We start from the raw sequence: 17,655 nt of genomic DNA, 5'->3' as shown, positions 1-17,655 counted from the left end.
TTGCTGCATACCCTGCTCAAAATGCAACTTAAACTCTGTCACCTCTGCTTTCTAAGAATATGGCACCAGCATGCAAAGGAGGCCAGGCACTGAACTTCACCGTGCTGGCCTGTGCATCCGTGCCTTGTTTTACGTGGTACCAGTTCTTAGCATTTTGAAGGTCCCAATTTCTCACACGCTGCCACTGTGAAACATTCAGGTTGGCATTTGATTTTTCATAAAAATAGCCAGGCACATGAATAATCGTATTGCATATTAACCTTAGTCCTGGGGAGCTGTGAGTGCCAAGCTGTGAGCACACATGAACGGAGGGGGGTAAGGAACGTGCCCGCATAGCCCAGTGAAATTACTGGCTATAATGTTGCTGAGAAACACTGGCATATACATAGATGTAGACACGCAATAAATATAGGCTAAGATGGTTTTATTATGCAGACGTGCTTAGCGTTAAGAGCGTCTACACAGTATTACCACGGCTCTGCTGTCAGACTGACAGTTAGGTAACAGTAAATTGACTGTGAACCTTAGCCCCAGGTTGTCCCTCTTATTCCCCCTCATGCAGTCTTTTCCCCGTACCTTTGGCTTCCTCTTTCTCCCTCACAGCGCACTTGCCAAGCCAGTCCCAGTAAATCTGTACCAGCTCATCCTGACTCTTTTTCCCATTTTCCTTCCCTTCCTCCTTCCTACCTGGCTCTTATTCCCTACCCAATGGCAATTCTCATGACCCCTGTTTTTTTATCTGCACTTTTCCTTTTTTGGCTTTTCATCAGCAAAAGCAGTGAGAGACGCTATGTTCATAGCACACAGAGTGCATGCATAAGGAAAAAAAAGACGTAGGCTTGCTTAAGCTGCAGAGAAATTCATCTGGGCAATGTCTTATTGACATTTAAACAATCTTGGCATTTTCAGGCACAAAGATAACACAACCACTCCCAAAGAGCGGAGAGGGATGGACGCTCAGGCTACCAGCAGGGCTGTCAGCATCTCACAGAGGGGCAGCCACGGAATGGGAGGGACCGGGGGCAGGCCTCAGCATGTTCAAATGATGCGGCAAGCTATACATTATTTGAGAGCACTTAATGTTAAAAAAACATGGTCGTAAAGCTAAGTGAATTATGCATCTTATAATTATGTTGTGTAAAGCTTAAACACCGTGATTTACAGGCGTGAGATGCAGATGCAGGGAGGAAGGCAGGACTGACACAAACGCCTCCCTCACATGTGGGCAAACGTGCAGGGTTTGTATGTGTGTGTGCACTCCCGTGACTACCCGGCATCACTGTGGACTAGCCGGAGGAGAAGATGCTCAAGGAGAGGAGCTGTCAGGGGGCAGCAAGCGCCGGACCAGCTACGTTCGTTAGCAGTAATGGCGAGCGAGACATGCAGCGCAAGGTTCTCAGATCCTACAGGGTCTTGGGTGAATCTAATCCCCTAAAAAATGGGATAGGAGGAAGAAGTGTGGGAAGAGTTGACACCCTAAGGGAAGAGATTTTATATCCTCAGGCAGAAAAAGAATTCAAACTACCAAGGAGAGAGGTCGTTACTTGTATTTTCTACATGTTATTCTATATCCCTTCTTCTCTCCTCAACCCTAACAAAGTGATGTTGAGTGAACCTATTTGTGTGTCGCTTGTAGCAGACAACACTGTCCACCCATCTCATTGCCTAGGGTTCTCGGTGGAGGCTTCAACTGGTTTTGTTGTGTGCTTTTCCCAGAACAAATGTAGAAATGAACCTGACTCTTGCTGCTGCCAGTCTGCCCCTGAAACAGAAAAGGCACTGGGGTCAGAGATGTCGCTGGCATTTGTACATTCTCTTTTAAAAAGTAGCTATACTTCTCAAAAAACATTCAAGAAGCAAACCCCTTTTTTAAGGTTAAGAGGAACAATCAATTTTTCCCTCTGCTCTGCTTGCCATATAGATCCGTTGCCAAAAAAAAAAGGAAAAAAAGTCTTAAACTGACAGGCATGGGAAAGCCCTGAGGAGCTCCAATCCCCCAACCAACCAAACAATTACTGTCTTGAAGTTTCCATCAAATTAGTGCCTGCCACCAAATAAAGCCACTCAGGAGTCTGGTCATTCTTTGCTGATGTCATACTTCCACTATATTCCAGTATCAGTGCTCCAGACTTTTTTAGAAACATTATTTTTCCCAAACTTGAAAGGAGCTAGGTTGATTTACGACTCCGAGAACCTGGCCAGAATTCAGAAGGACATCAAACTGCCAGTCTATAACTTAATCTGTTCCCTCAAGAAACTGAAAATGTTTTTTATTATTAATGGTGACAGTAAATAACAAAAATCAGTCACAATTTTTAAAACTTTTCTATGACCAGGGACAACAGAAAAGTGAGCAATTGTACTATTAATGGCAAACTATTTTAAATGATTGCAAAGAAAACCAAGAAAAGACTCTTCTTCTCTACCACAGCATCCACAAATCATGCACAGAATAATAACAGGGAAGTTATTATATAGTCAGTAGCAGGGACCTTGATTAATCCAGGTTATTTCTACCTGGGTGGTAGCCATTGGAAGCTGGATATCTAAACTAGTCATCAAGGCTCCAAGGCGCAATGGAGAGAAACAGGCGCCCAATTCACCAAAAGGCAATTCATCCCGTGCTAAAAAGTATATATACAGGGTAAGTGGGATTAATTGCTTCCTGGAGATGCCTACTCATGTTTGACTAACAAGAAACCCTACAAAATTAGTTGAGACTAAACATTTAACTTCCAGACAGCTAGAATGGCATGAAAAAAAATTCCACCCATTGAGCTCAGACTGAGCTGTCTCTCCCAATCTGGGAACAACTGCAGAGCCTACAGCCAAACTGTGCTTCAATCTTCGTGACCCAAACCTAGGTACTACCTGGCTGGCGAAATCCAGCGAGGAGGCAGTGGATCCTGGCTGAACTTGTGGGACAAAATGCTAGCTCAATGTTACAGCAGCCCCCGTGCAGATTCTTCCCAAGAAATTGTCTTTCTGCCAATGCAGCCAGTTATCAACCTGTTTCAAACAGCTCTTTTTTGGGGTCCAGATTTAGTATCAAAAAAAATCACACAGCTTTATGTTCTCAAATTTATCTGGCCCTTGTATGGCCATCATCATATGTTCATTCAGTTAATAAGCTTCTCTTGGATGAAAAATGGGGACTATGTTAACTTAATTAGTTTTAAAGGTATTTTTAATAGTTTTGACAGGTTAGTCCTTTGATTTGCTGACACTTCCATGGGCATGGCTTATTACCAACTAGCTCCAGTCCTTGGTAATTCATATATAGGAAAGAACACAAGCATTTCAACAGCATTATATTTCTATAATTCTATAAACTCATTTTGTATGAATTGGTAAAGGGCAACTTTAGCAAATAGCATCTATCTGCTGTTACATAAAGAATTAGTTTTAACATCCCCACTGCATCTACGATGCTTAGTTTCAAGCACCCGGAGATAGGTAGATAGCCTGTAAGTCCTACTTCTCCAAACAGCACAGGTCATTTTAAGAGGACTAAGTTACTAGGTATCTAAGCACAGTGTAAATTAATTAAACAGGTTGAAGCAAATCCAGTTACACCCAAGGATCCCAGTTCAGACACTCTTTACTTCCAGGTCTCATCATATGTTTCTCTAGATTCTTGCTTTTCTTAAAGAATTATCCTCTGAATATAGAAATGACATGCAATCGTTGTTAACCTCAGCCTTAGTTAAGCTCCTTTGATTTGCTTTCAACCATGACTTATACTCACTTTGTCCTTGCTTTTGCTCTCTAAAGCAGTCTATAAAACTTGAAAAAAGGACTGCTTTGTATCATATGGAAAATAACTGTGCTGTAAGGAACAATACCAAGGCTGAAAAGCCTAAAATTAGACCTGCAAGCTTTGCTTTCATTGGCAGCGGTGTGTGCACATTCATATTGTCCCAATCCTACATCCTACCTCTTCTATTCTTGTGAAACACACCACTTTCAGAAAAACACTGACGTTTAAAATTAGCAAACCTCTCCAATTCAAGGGTATGCTGACCTTGGTATTCAGTTATTTTGATCACATTCACCTTTAGGCTTTAATAGTGAATTACAAGCCCAGTTTATTTTCAAAAGCAGTAGAAAAGAAAAAGCATTTGCAGAACAAAAAGCTGAACATCTCTGAAATGGTGCCTGGAATAATCCTGTAATTTCCAGGTCGCTTTTTTTTCCCCCCTCCTAAGAAAACTCAAAACACAAATCTAATAGCTGTGTTTTGCTATCCTGAAAACAAGCTAGTGAGGAGATAGGCACTATATAAAGTGGCTGGTGCTGGGCAACATGGGACCAACAGGGATAATTTAGTCATAACAGGTTAGCATCTACGATATACCCATTCTCTTCTCAGCTACATCCATTCAGTTCCCACTGTAGTCAACAGGGGGAATAAATAAGAGCAAAATGTATCCAAAAGGTCAAACTTCACGCATTTTCAAATGAAGAAAGCCACAGAGAGGCTGAAGTGAAACCGATGCTAGCTACTGCCTTAAAGATAATGCAAGCTGTTGCTAGCATAGTGTTTATTTTGAGTGTCTCCTCGTGGAATTTCAGGATAAAATATGAGATTGGCAGTCAGCCTGAAGGGGGTATATAGTCAGAGCAGTCCAATTTCAACAGACTATCAAGATGAACTGTTGGGAGTTATTTTACAGGTTTATGGCTATAGCTCACTCTGAAGCACAGTTATTAATATTTGTAGAACACTATGATATAAATAGCAAAACTACATCCACCACCTAGATATCTGTGGTACGCTCTGACAGAGCACTTTTTCGATAACTAAATACCATTAAATGTACCACAAATGCTATACCTGAGTTACGATATTACATACAGATATAAGTAATGCAACAGTTATTTATCCATCAATAAATGCTGATGTGGATCTCTAATGTAGCACTAACAGCCTTAGGCACAAAATCAGGGGGTGATTTTCTGTCAGAAAACAGAATTTAATTCTAGCACTCTTACAGTGAACAAGGAGCCAAATACTTTATTGGAGTTAGGACCTGGGGAAGTCTAGACAAAGCTGGTCCTGAACCGCGTTCAGTGTTTCCCACTGGAAAATCTGTGGCCATAAAAAGTAATGTTTTCAAAGTAAGACAAAGAGCAGCCGGAGAATACTATTTATTTCATCACCCTGATTTTGTCAGTATTTCCTAATATTTCCTACACCCTGGAAACTGCGTAGGCTGTCGTTCAAGCTTCACTTACCCAAGCAGCAAGCTCCACAGGTCATACGGTGGCATTTCAGACAACACTGAGCTTTTGGAACAAGAATTGTGGCTGGTTGCATCACTGAGACAGAACAAAGATATTAACCACCACCTGCCTCCTGAGCAGGCTGTTGCAGCATGGAAACCCTGAGGAAGGTAAATACCCTTTTCTCAGGGCCAGGAAGTTTTGTCCCACTTCCAACCTCAGGATGAGGTAATTTCTTCCTGGGACAGCCCTTCTTTTGTGCCTGATTAAGCCAGGTAATTACCTCCTGGATTTTGTGGGTAGGAACACGATGTGCAATGAGTCCATTTATGGAGCTGTGGTTTCAGTCTCAGGCTTAGCTTTCTGTTCTTCCATACAGAGAGTTGCTTTTACTGCCTTGATAACTACCATCTCCCAAGTTTCTGCAATTCTTCCAAGCTCTTCTAACGATTCAATCACTATGGGCGTGCCTATACTTGCATATTAGTTCAGACTAAAATCGGTAGTGGGTATGAACTACAAAAGGTATTCCTGAGAAATTCAAGTAATAATACTTTCATCCCTTCTTAGTCTTCAGAAAAGCATCTTATTAACATAGCTGTGTTTCCAGAGAATAACGATTTTCTAGACAAAGAGTACATACAGAACTACTTTGGAATAGCTCTTCCCAAAGAACATCAGAACAGGAGAGCTCCTCTTTGCTATTCACTTCACAACAAAATGTGATCTTTCATTTTGCATTGAAGGTATAAGATCCATGGACCTAGATACTTACAGAAAGAAATTTCATATTATTTATTATTGATTACAATGTTTAATAAATAGTAAAATTGATTCTACTAAAGGATTTTATTGGAAGTGCACTGGAATGAGAATTACCACATAAAAATAATGAAAATTGTTAAAGATTGTGCAGTGAACTGTAGAATCCTTTTAAAAATATTTAAATTAAATTAAAAAAAATTAACTATTTTAAAAGATGCCCCACAGATCCCCACCTTTAAAACTTTACAAACTCTGTATACTCCATACTATATACCGTATAGAGGTTCTGCACGGAGGTCGAAGGAGCTTTGCAAATTTCTTTATGAATAATGTAGAGAAAAGTAAGTTAGGCTCTTCTGGAGCCAGCTGACAGAGCAAAGGTAATGGCACAATATCTTGAGTCTGCGTGTGAAATAGCTGAGTAAGAAACTTTTCCTCGAAGCTTCACACAGACCTTGGGAAAATGTGAGGTTAAACTTGTGACGTGGGCATAACTGATGCAGGGCATTTATTTCTTAGGAAAAGCAGGTTATCACTCAAGCTGCCTGTGGTGTCTCCAGGTCTTTATTCACTTAGAGTGTCTTCGTGGTAGGTGCCAGCTCTCACTAAACCAGTGGGTGCAGAGGCGAGTTGTGCATTGGAAGGCCAAGGTGCCCCAGCTCCCAGGCACGTCCCCAGACAGCTCTCACCAACCCGTCCAAGGCAGAGGCTTGGTGCCAGCAGGCTGTGCCCATGCCAGATGCAGAAGCAGGACGCCAGCAGCATCCTCTGTGCTTTACTCTACACCATCCATTCCCCAACCAAGGAAGTACTTATTTTACTTCCAAGCTGTCTAGACATGAGCTAATACATATACAACGCAGATGCATGGGAGATTATTACCTGACACAAAAACAGAAGAAACCATCTGATAAACTCAAGAGAAAAAATTTAGACAGGTTGAGTAAGCTTCACGCTAGTGCACATATTCCTATCATAATCTCCTTTTTGAACAGCTTCATCTGCTCACCGCAGAAAGGACTGCTTGCTGCTTCCCACCAGCCGCACTCTGCCTTTCCACTACTTGAGGCTTGCTTTTATTTTGCCTGAGAATGAAGATTTGGAGAAATCCTTGCAGGAATGGCAGAGTGCAGGGCGCTGCCTTGCCTACTGATCGATGCACGCTGCCCAGGAAGAGATGAGCACCGTTTCCTCCCTGCTTGTTCATCTGCCCCCCTGGGAACAAAACTGCAGTGACACATTAAGGCATGGTGCTGTCAAAGTGCCTCAGGCAGAAAAATAAGCGAAGTACCAAGTGACTGAGCCCCTTCAGCTAGTCATAGGATGCAGGGCTGTTCCAGCCAAGGTCCCACTACAACTAAACCATACCTTTAAATTTTTCTTTTAGAGTGATAAAAAGTCCCTTTGAACAGTCTGAAGCTACAGGAACAGAAGAAAACTGGCAAACTCTTCTGCTGAAAAACAACCAGCCTGTGGAGTCCTACTTTCAGAATACACACCTAAGATGAAAAGTTTGCTGTATGAGCTGCAGAGTCTTGCTATGCTGAAAAAAAATTGTGCAACCAACTCTTACATATGACAGATTTCCATCTTTTGTCTTCCATAATGTGGACTTGGCTGACAGCACTTAATAACAACTCAGTGGAACCTGATGGAGTTGAATTGGCTTATATCCAGTGTGATTGGTGCCCAAATGACTCCACTTTTAAATATTTTGCCATAATAATAAATGGAAGTAATGATCACCCACAGTTGGCCAAAGAAATAGAGATTCTTCAAAGGAAAAACAGGGAACACACAACTTCTAGGCCATTCCACATAAAATATGTACCCTTCCTTTTCTTCTGCTCTAGTACTTTTTAAACAAATATTTTTACCAGGTGTCAGTCTTTACAGTGTCACACCCATTCCCCTCTGAAACAAGCAGGTAATAGCCACTTCTGCCAACTTTTAGTGTAGTACAACTCTTGGGCACAACCCATAGATTAGCAGAATGTAACTGGTTATGCCTGTTTACTGCACTGTACTGAGAAATCTTCACGTTCCAGTTTATTCACAGTCAAACTGATTTCTAGGTAATGCTTCACATGTCCAAGGGGAAAAGGCACAAAGTCTGTCTAAAATGGAATTCAGCTATAAATTATAGGAGAGCTCGACTATTTTATAGTCTACCATAAAGCATACAACTCAGAAGCGGTCAGTTGCTGGCCTCTTTCTAAAGGATAACTCCAAATCCAAATGGGAAACTGAGACAGGACCTGATTTTTTCATAATACTTCGACAACCATGTGTACATGAGCAATTTTCGTATGTATAGTGGAGTGCTGACACCTATATTTTATTATGCAAAAACCTAAGAAGAAAAAGTATGTCAAGGACTATGGCTAAACTGGTAATTAAAACTGATGTAATAATTGTATGTAAATGTAATATAGTGATGTAACTAATTCAATGTAATTAAAACTCAGAGATAACGGAGACATTCACCTCCTCACTTTCTACTTTAAGAGCCCCGTCCATGCTCTGCAGCCCATGTCCTCATCAGCTCTAGTCCATGTGGGCCACCATCATCACACCACCACCTGACTGAGATCTCAGCAGCAAAAGCACAGGAACCCAGGAGAGATGTCAATCCCTGCTTATTTCCACTTTATATAAATATTCCAAAATTAGACTGGTGGTGGCCTAATTATTTAAGTTATACAATAATTATTACTTTTAGTTCATTAATACTTTCATTTCATTTTTAGTCCATCAATTACACACAAGCACTTGCTTCCAGAAGGATTTATAAAGATAGCCAATATTTCTAAACCGCACTGTTTAGCTTCATACCAAGTACCTGAGAGAGCCAAGAGGAAAGACAAGCCTCAGGAACTGGTCACAGGCAGACAATGATCACAGCCCTGTATTGGTCCCACTACTCCACGGGAGGAAGATTACACAGTGATTTTAATCTGACATAATCCAGTTCTGCTGCCAAAAAGGGTTATACCCTCCAAAGAAAACCTCTCTCATTTTTGGAAATAGCTCCTTGCCTAATGTCTTGCGTATATCCTAGGATTTGTACGGCCACGTGCAAGGCAGGGTAACAGAAAACTGACCATGCCCCTTCACACCAGAAAAGAAAAAAAGGTCATTTTGGTGAGATAAACCACAAAGGTGGCAATAGGGAAGCAAGGCAACAGGGAAAGCTTCCCTTGCCAGCAGATGCCTGTGAGCCAGCAACCATACCGACCCAGCCGGGAAAGGTTGGGTTGGGCTGGATGGAGAGCTCAGCCCAAGGTGCCACCAGTCATCCTCCTGCTGCCACAAGACCACCTGGTGCTGGGGTAATCGGACATCGCATTTCACTCAGGACAGATCAGTGTCATGCCAAAAGTCCAACGGGACGCTGATTTCATCCAAATTTCTAGGTCTGCATCCTCATTCTTTTCAAACCCCAAACATGGTCATCCCACCAGCAGAACTTGTATTACTTTTCTCACTGCCAGATGCAGAAGACAATCATCAATATGGGAATGAAAGCTGAACTGTATGGGCAACTCTTTTGAGGGAGAGATTGGCCTTTACTGAGGTACGGGACTAAAACACTTGTAGCTTATCAGTGAAAAACTTACACAAATGCCAAACGTTTTTCCACCTTGACTTGTAATAACTAGAAGTAGGGGTTTTGAGGTTTTGCCCAACCTCTTTCAAATTAGCAGTGCCAACTGAGTTCTTCCCATGAAAGGAACTTCACTATCACACTGTGATCAAGCAAATAGGTAAAATGTAGCCTACAATTCACTACGAGAATCTTGAGTCTTGGATTCCATCCTCTACTTTGCCACTTATTTTCTAAAAGCTCTTGCACAAGTCACGTTTCTGCCTCCTGCTTCATCATGTAATACAATGTGAATGAAATCATGTCAAATTCTATAAATTTGCCAATACTGTAGGTGTCATATCCCATTCAAAACTGACATCGGTGGTGAAAAACTACATGGCACATACATAAAAATGCAAAACAATGAGCAACTTGTCATTTAAATACTTCAAAACCAGGGCCCCAAACTAACAGCTTTTTACCGCAGAAAAGCAGGATTTTTAAAAGCAGTTCAGTCATAAGATCAATGAATCATATGATGAGAGGACATATAAAGTCTTATGCAAATGCTTCACATTTTATTTTTCAGTCCTTCTCCCCACTTAGTTTCATGTCCCAAAGGCCTCTAGACGAGCAAATTCCCCTGCACCCACACAGAACTCACTGCCAGAGGGAACCTGTGCTGGGGGTGTTTCTCTGGTCATTTTTAGGACTTATCTTCATGTGACTTAAAACCATCCCAATTTTGCTTCTTCTTCCCCATCAGCTACATCTATCGCCCATCTCACACATACAAACAAAGTTATGGCAGGTCAGCTAGTGAGCTACTGGCATCTCGGTAAGGCTCCTTCTCTAAGCACCGAACTCAGTGCGTGCTTTTGCCCTCCTACAGTTCTGGTACAGCTTGGCTACCATTACATATGAAGAAGCAGTTCAGAGAAAAGTGGCAAGAAATCAGCTGGATTTGTAACTAAAGTAATTTTTTCCTGCCAACTTAAATTCTCCCAGAAAGTTTTCTCACAACAGCTATAAATCATGAAAAGTGGTGAAAGTGCTGGTAATTTTCCATTTCTAATTGATCACGTCTTTTGTGAGAGGTTCTCCGCGCCTCAGTCTCTCACTGTTTCTTAGATGCTGACACCTTTACCCTCTGCTGTCTTCAAATGCCGTCCTACTCCCTTTTCCTCACTTCCCCCTTCCTTATTGATTCATTTATAATGTCTTCTCCCAAGCACTGAAATCCTCACAGAGCTGGGCCTGCCTACATCTCTGACATGATTCATGATCACACCCCAAGTTTCATCTCCTTTAGGCTATGAGCTTGCTGAACACTTACACCTACATTTCTAGTCAACTCTATGTGTTCAAACCAACAGATTTTCCCATGTATTTAAATCTAATCATCCGCAGAAGCGTTTTGATGGTTCAGGATGTACTTTGCACTAGTCAAATTCATTCCTTGATCCAACTTTTCCAGTAGGGATCTGACAGATCAGCTCACAGAATGAGCCCTTATATTTGCACGGCGTTGCACTTTGGTCCAGCTACTTCAGGGTGTGATTGATTCAGAAAAGAAATTTCCAGTTCACATTCAATTCTATGGGAATTTTTAATAACGAAGCACCACCACGTCATCTTTCCATTTGCTCATCCTTCCATTTGCTCCTAAATATTTCCTGATGTCTGTGCTTGTCAACATCGCTGCTAATGCCACTGCCCACTGATGGCATGCATTTCCTTTCACTGTAAAACCACATCTAAGCCACTTTTACTGTGAATTTTTGCACCATGGCCAATTACCATACCATGGTTGACACACGGTGACTTTACCTCTGTAAATTGTGTGAATTCAATGCTTTTTTTTGTTGTTGTTCCTTCTCCTAGATTCAACATTTGTAAAAGAGTTCCTCATTACTCAAGTGTCCAGAGTGATGCCATTAATTTTGATCGTTCAGAACAAACGAAAACCTGCTGATTTCTGCGGAGTTCTTGAAGGTATTTTCAATGGAAAACAAAAGTGCAAGACTGAAATGGCGATCAGCTGCTGTGTACATCTTACCAGAATCAGGAATCTCATAAATGACTATTCTGAGTGACGAAATGCAGAGTTGCAGGAATAGGGAATGTGTTAGCTGTCTCGCACAGCGCAGATGTTGAAGCCCTTCTGAGTGTATCAATGCTGACAACAGTAAACGGTTGGGTTTACTGGGCAACACTGAGAATTACAATCATCTCCAGATATCTCTGTTACACATAATCCCAGAACAACCTTGACCACCTCATGAACCCTTTCTTTTATCTGGAGATGAGCTGACATTGACACATTGGTATTGGTCAGCACTAATACATTCCTATCGGCATACAGCTGAAATGAGTCACACATTGCAATACCTTGCAATTTATATGGAAGAAAGTGGGATTTTCCAAATATCTTTCTGTCTCCTCCTCAGCTGACTATGGACTGTAAGACACCCGCTAAAACTCAAGCCATAGTTGGACGTAGGTATTTTTCACATATTTGAAGCAGTTGCAGGATTTTTTTTTTTTTAAATAAAACAACAGCAGTACAAAGCAATGATAAAACTGTCTGATACTGACATACAAATTGCTTTATTATTTTATATTTGTATTTATATTATTACTTTTTTATTTTATATTTGCCATGGATTTTTCATGCAACAATTTAGAACCTTGTTAAATTGTTTCTCATTTATTTATAGTTGCATATGATAAAAAAAGATCAATCAACATTCAGTGAAAAATATTTGAAGGAAGTACTGAAGTAATGTATCTCATGAGTAATAGTAATTAACTTGCAAACAGTTTGCTAGCTCATTCTAGTCTAAAGAAAGCAAACTGCTTTGTGAATGAAGAACTCGCATTAGTAGATTTTGTTAAGCTAATTAGTAACAAAGATGTTATGGCATTACATGGTATGTACACACTGATAGCAGGACCATCGATCACAGTACCCAGAAATAAAAAATGCAGAGTATGTTATGCTAAATTATTGTAACATTTTCAGTCGCCTACACCTTCTTATCCTGACATTACACAACCCAGAAAAAAAAAAATTAGAAGAAATACTTAGGCTCCAATCCTACCGCACAGATTTACAAGAAGCTACATATTGGGCCTTGCACTAAGATACAGGGAGTTGGGGCACTGAAGAGAGGGATTCAATGGGCAAAGCGGACCGGGAAAGAACACAGCTGTATTCAACATCTGTTCACACTGTACTGCGACTTCTTACAGACTGCTCTTTGAAAATATCAGTCTAGAGATATTCAGACACAAACCCAGCTGTTTAGAACGTGTTCTCGGGTGTATCTACATTGCAGCCCTTGCAGCTGGAGCGGAGCCTGTGCCTGAGCCGTCTTTTAACTCGCTGGCTCTGCCGCTGCAACCGGCCCCGCTGGGGCAAAGCAGAACGCGGCGCAGGCTGCGAAACCTGCTCAAGGGCAGGATGAAGACCTGCGCGCATAAGCCATGCTAAGCGCCGTACTGCTGTGTCTGGATTGCTGCAGGTACATCGTATACCTGGTTTAGGGCCAGTTTGAGTACGTCAGCATACTTCATTCACAACCTAGTGACTGCAGAATAAACGTATCCTAATTAGCTTTGCAGGAGATAGGACTCAGTCACTGCTATCAGCCATGGATCGGTTCAAAGTCACTCCATGAAATCTCTGAACATGCTCCTTATCTTTCTGCACAGGTTGTATTTGCAACATCTTCTATATATTGTTAAAATTCTAATAAAAATATTTACCTTTATAGCACTGTAAATATACATAACAGCTGCACTTCCTAGAACATATACAAAGGCTTTTAGAAAGCTCACAGTTTCAAAAACAAACACAAAACCACAGTTAAAATGCAAGATGAAGAGAGCATCCACCATGGCAAAACGTGCACAGCCAGGTATTGTTAAGGAGAGGGAGACTCCTGGGCAACAGGAGACAGCTGGAGCAGAATCAAAGGGAGGAAGCAGAGCCAGAGAGGGAGGAAAAAAGGGATCAGTGAAAGCTGAAGGACGAGATAAGACGCGGGGCAGAGTTAGTACCTGCTGACACTTCAGGATTACATTCTCACATAACAGAGTGGGAAGCCCAGATGAGTAATGTTCACTTCTTAAACCGTGTAGAAACTAATATTATGTATTGATCTGTGTTTCAGTCGCACCTCTTTGTGGCAGGCACTTGAGAAAAATACAAAGAATCATAACCCCTTCCAACCCTCCTATTTCCCCAGACAAGAATTAAAATAAATAAAAAATAGCCATTGAACTGAACAGCTAAGCACTCGCCCAATGTGTACCACAGCAGAAGACAACTCTTGTAAACAAAACTTTTTAATGAAGAATGATAAAGGCTACTTTGTGATCTACTTACCATACCTGAGGAGGAAAACGGAGCCTTAGTAGCTACTTCTCTTAAACACTCAGGCATTGCAGTAATACAGTTGTATCATTAGAAATTCAGTGACAGAAGAGGGGAGGCATATTTTGTGTACTTATACGGGAAAAAAACTTTGTGTTTCTTTGACCCTCCTCACTGAAGGATGCATAAAACAAGTAAAACATCTAACATTCTGATTTCAAGGCCAAAAAGCATGCTAATCTTCTAAATTTTCTCATTCAGCATGGATGCCAAGAACCAGATTCCAAGCCCACCGGAGCACATAGCAGAGCATCCTTTCACCTTACAATGCAGTTGATATGACCAGATCCAAGAGTGCTAATATATCCAAATCAGATTTAAAAAAAAAAAAAAAAAAAAAAAGCCACGTGAAAAATACGGGCCAGACTTCGTTAGAGGGCATTCGGAGATACAGTCCTTTGTATACATCAGTCTGGTCTGCAAAAAATCGTCAGTATGATCCGATGTTTTACATCTCAAACTCAAATTCCTTTTCAGGCTATCATACTTTCAAACTGAAAGACTTTTATGCAATTCAGGACAGGTATTTCATGACTATTCCTGAATGTCAGTACTCATTTGTACCGTTTAGAAAAAAATATACATTTAAAATGAAAAATGACTGCTTTAAAGAAGTACAGTGTATGTTGTGTTGTAATGAAAACACACTGACTATAGCGACATCGACTGGATATGTGCTGGATATTAGCAACGCCTTCACAAATAAAATTTTGCAGCATTGTCCATTATGTAAGCTGATCTTATTTTCAGTGCTAAAGCCTTGTAAAAATGTTCATTTTTACTAACTTTTCAAAATAGAATATTTTTTCTAGGCACGTCAACTTCTATTAAAAAACAAAAGCATTTAAATTCAAACTAAGATCCCAAATTTAATTCTCTAAGAGTCTTTAGTTACTTTGTATTTCTAAATATAGCAGGTAAGAGTACACAGAAATATGCTGTATTCTAAGAGCTTTTATAAACAAGACGTTCTAATTTTAGAGGACTCCATTCTGAATAAAGTCTAATTAAATACACAGATATTCTCAAACGCAGTCCACAAAAAGGATAATACCCAGCTCTCCTCACTGCCATTTAATTCCATCTTACAGTGAATGATTTAATATCCACTTTTGAGTAAAAACATCTTCTACTAAGTGGAGCACTCATCTTTTATTAAAAAAAAAAAAAAATCATTTCCAGTAACGTACTGCCTTTGTGAAATTATTTTTAGATACTAAAATCAAGTCACAGATACTTTACACACACCTGGCTCAACAGCCGACGTATTTAAGATTAATATTCTTTCAACTACTTCAGGGATTGATTGGCTTAAGAACTGATAACGAAGTCCAGAACCAACACACGAGGTGTACTTTTTAATGCTAAGGATACTTAACTATTAGAAAAATTTAGGGAGAACTGAGATAAATTTTCCATTATCTGTGGTCTTTAAATCAAGACTGATTTTTTTTTTCCCCAAAAATATGTAAGTAAGTGGTTGATGAACAGGAGACCAGATAGAGGTATCGCTGAGTCAAATGTTATGGACTCTGCTAGACACTTGGCTAAAATTCTCATTATCATCCCTTGTAGAGTTAAACATTTATAAATCTGAAAGCTTTAATCTCTGGAACACAACTTCCTATTTAGCTAAAAGTTAAAATTAATCAACGTAATTTTCATCAAAAGGTTTAGAGCTTTATATTTATTAGTCTAACAGCTCTGTGAATTACTGTCATGGCTTGTTTTGTTCCTGAGTATACATTTTGACTTGTACTGTGCTGACAGTATTTTCTTCATCAAAGTTTGAACACCAAAGGTAATCCCATTGGCTGTTGTTATTATACTGGTTGATTCAACTCATCATGAGTTGAGCAGAATTCCACTATTTTCCTATGCTTAACTATCATACGAAAATGCCTCAGTAGGACAAAAAAAACCCCAAAAGTTAATATGCCATTTATAGCTCTTACCATCACAGTTTTTACATCTTTTCATCAATGAACTTGGAAGTCGAAGTTAGTGAACAAGAAATAGGTAGAATGATTCTGTCTGGTATGTAGCAAACTCTACAGTCAAGCTGCATAAAAACAATAAGGTTTTTCTGAAATCACCAATTATTTAAAGTTCAATCAGCTTTAAGTCAAAACTGACTAAAAAAATTTAATATAAATAAAGTTTAGTGTCTCGTATATATTACTGTAAAAGCTATAAAAATCACCATTACACCTTGGTTTTCTTCCTGCACATCAAGACTCTTGTAATGCTGATTGTGTAAATATTCTTCATCAAATGGCTTTGTGATGACAAAGAAAGTGATTTTAAAGTTCTTTAACTTCCTAGTAGGAAATTATTTTATTATAATTATCTTAGAAGAGCCACTTGATTACCTCAAATTGTCAGTTCTCATGACTTCAAAAATCATAAGTTGTTGACAAACTCAAGAACGTATCAAACTCTTGCTCTTTCAAAACAGTGAAGTTGGGGAAGCTATAATATATTCTGTTAAATTTGTAGTCTGGGATTGAAAATGTGACTTAATGGGTTTTTTCCCAGGCTGCAAATCTTCAGTAAGATCTGTAATACTTCTTTCTTTGTCCTCAATATCAGTTTCAGAATACATCATGTTTAGGTCAATAAAAGATGCATTTGTCATCTCACTCCCAATCAACACTGTTTATTTCAATAAACTGTGGTTTTACAAGTCATTTTACAAAACATATTCTGTTCCTTACCCTCCTCGGGGGAATAATCACAAAGAAAAAGAGCTCGATATTTTTATAAACACATCAGTGAAATGGAGCATCAAGCGATTTCTATCTTTTCTTTCTCCTTCAACTGCCTCCTTGCAACTACTTACTTTTTACAACTTTCAGCTGTGAGACCATCTCTAATAATCTGCCTTAATTTCCTACATGTGCATTATTGTCCTTTGGGTCATATTCATATCTAAATGTGGAAAAGCTCCTGAAAGCAGAGACCCTGTGGATAATGTCCACATGAAGTTTAAAACACAAATTGAAAAAAATACATATATATTCTTAGCAACTTAAATCGTAACTTAAAAAGCAATATGGATTTGAAGCACTACCTGGAGATTCTGTATTCCGCGAACAAGTATCCTATTTATCATGTTTCATTATCTTTGAAAAGGATTATAGCTATTACTCTCAGAGCAATAGTATAAAATTCAAAAGAGAAGATTCTCTCTTTCTATGAATAAAGACAAGAGTTGGAGCGGAGGTGAGAAAGCGCCTCCCTGTGATGGGAGCCCATCTGGATTCTTACATCTTACAGCACTACATATGCTCACAGCCTTCCCTACTCGTGCTGTATTCCTGTCGCGGGCAACACTCTCAGTGATGCCATGTAGATAAGCTATAGACTAAGTCATGATCTTTCCCAAGGAATAAGGGAAATAAACAGTGAAGAAGGTAATTGGTAAAGAGAAAAGTGATCCAAAGACGCAATTAAGGCGCACAAAGATCAGAGAAGAAACAAAATTACACTCCAAAGGAAGAAAGAAGGCGGCAAAGGATGTATAGAATGACAAAAGGTATGCAAATGCAGGTAATGTGGACCCACAAAAAAACGGGGACAGATGAAATGGTCTGGGTTCATTACAGTGAAGTCTGAGTCAAAATTAGGTATG

This window comes from Egretta garzetta, unplaced genomic scaffold (genome assembly GCF_000687185.1).
Source record: "Egretta garzetta isolate BGI_Z169 unplaced genomic scaffold, ASM68718v1 scaffold607, whole genome shotgun sequence".
Taxonomy (NCBI): domain Eukaryota; kingdom Metazoa; phylum Chordata; class Aves; order Pelecaniformes; family Ardeidae; genus Egretta; species Egretta garzetta.
This window is presented reverse-complemented; position numbering follows the sequence as displayed.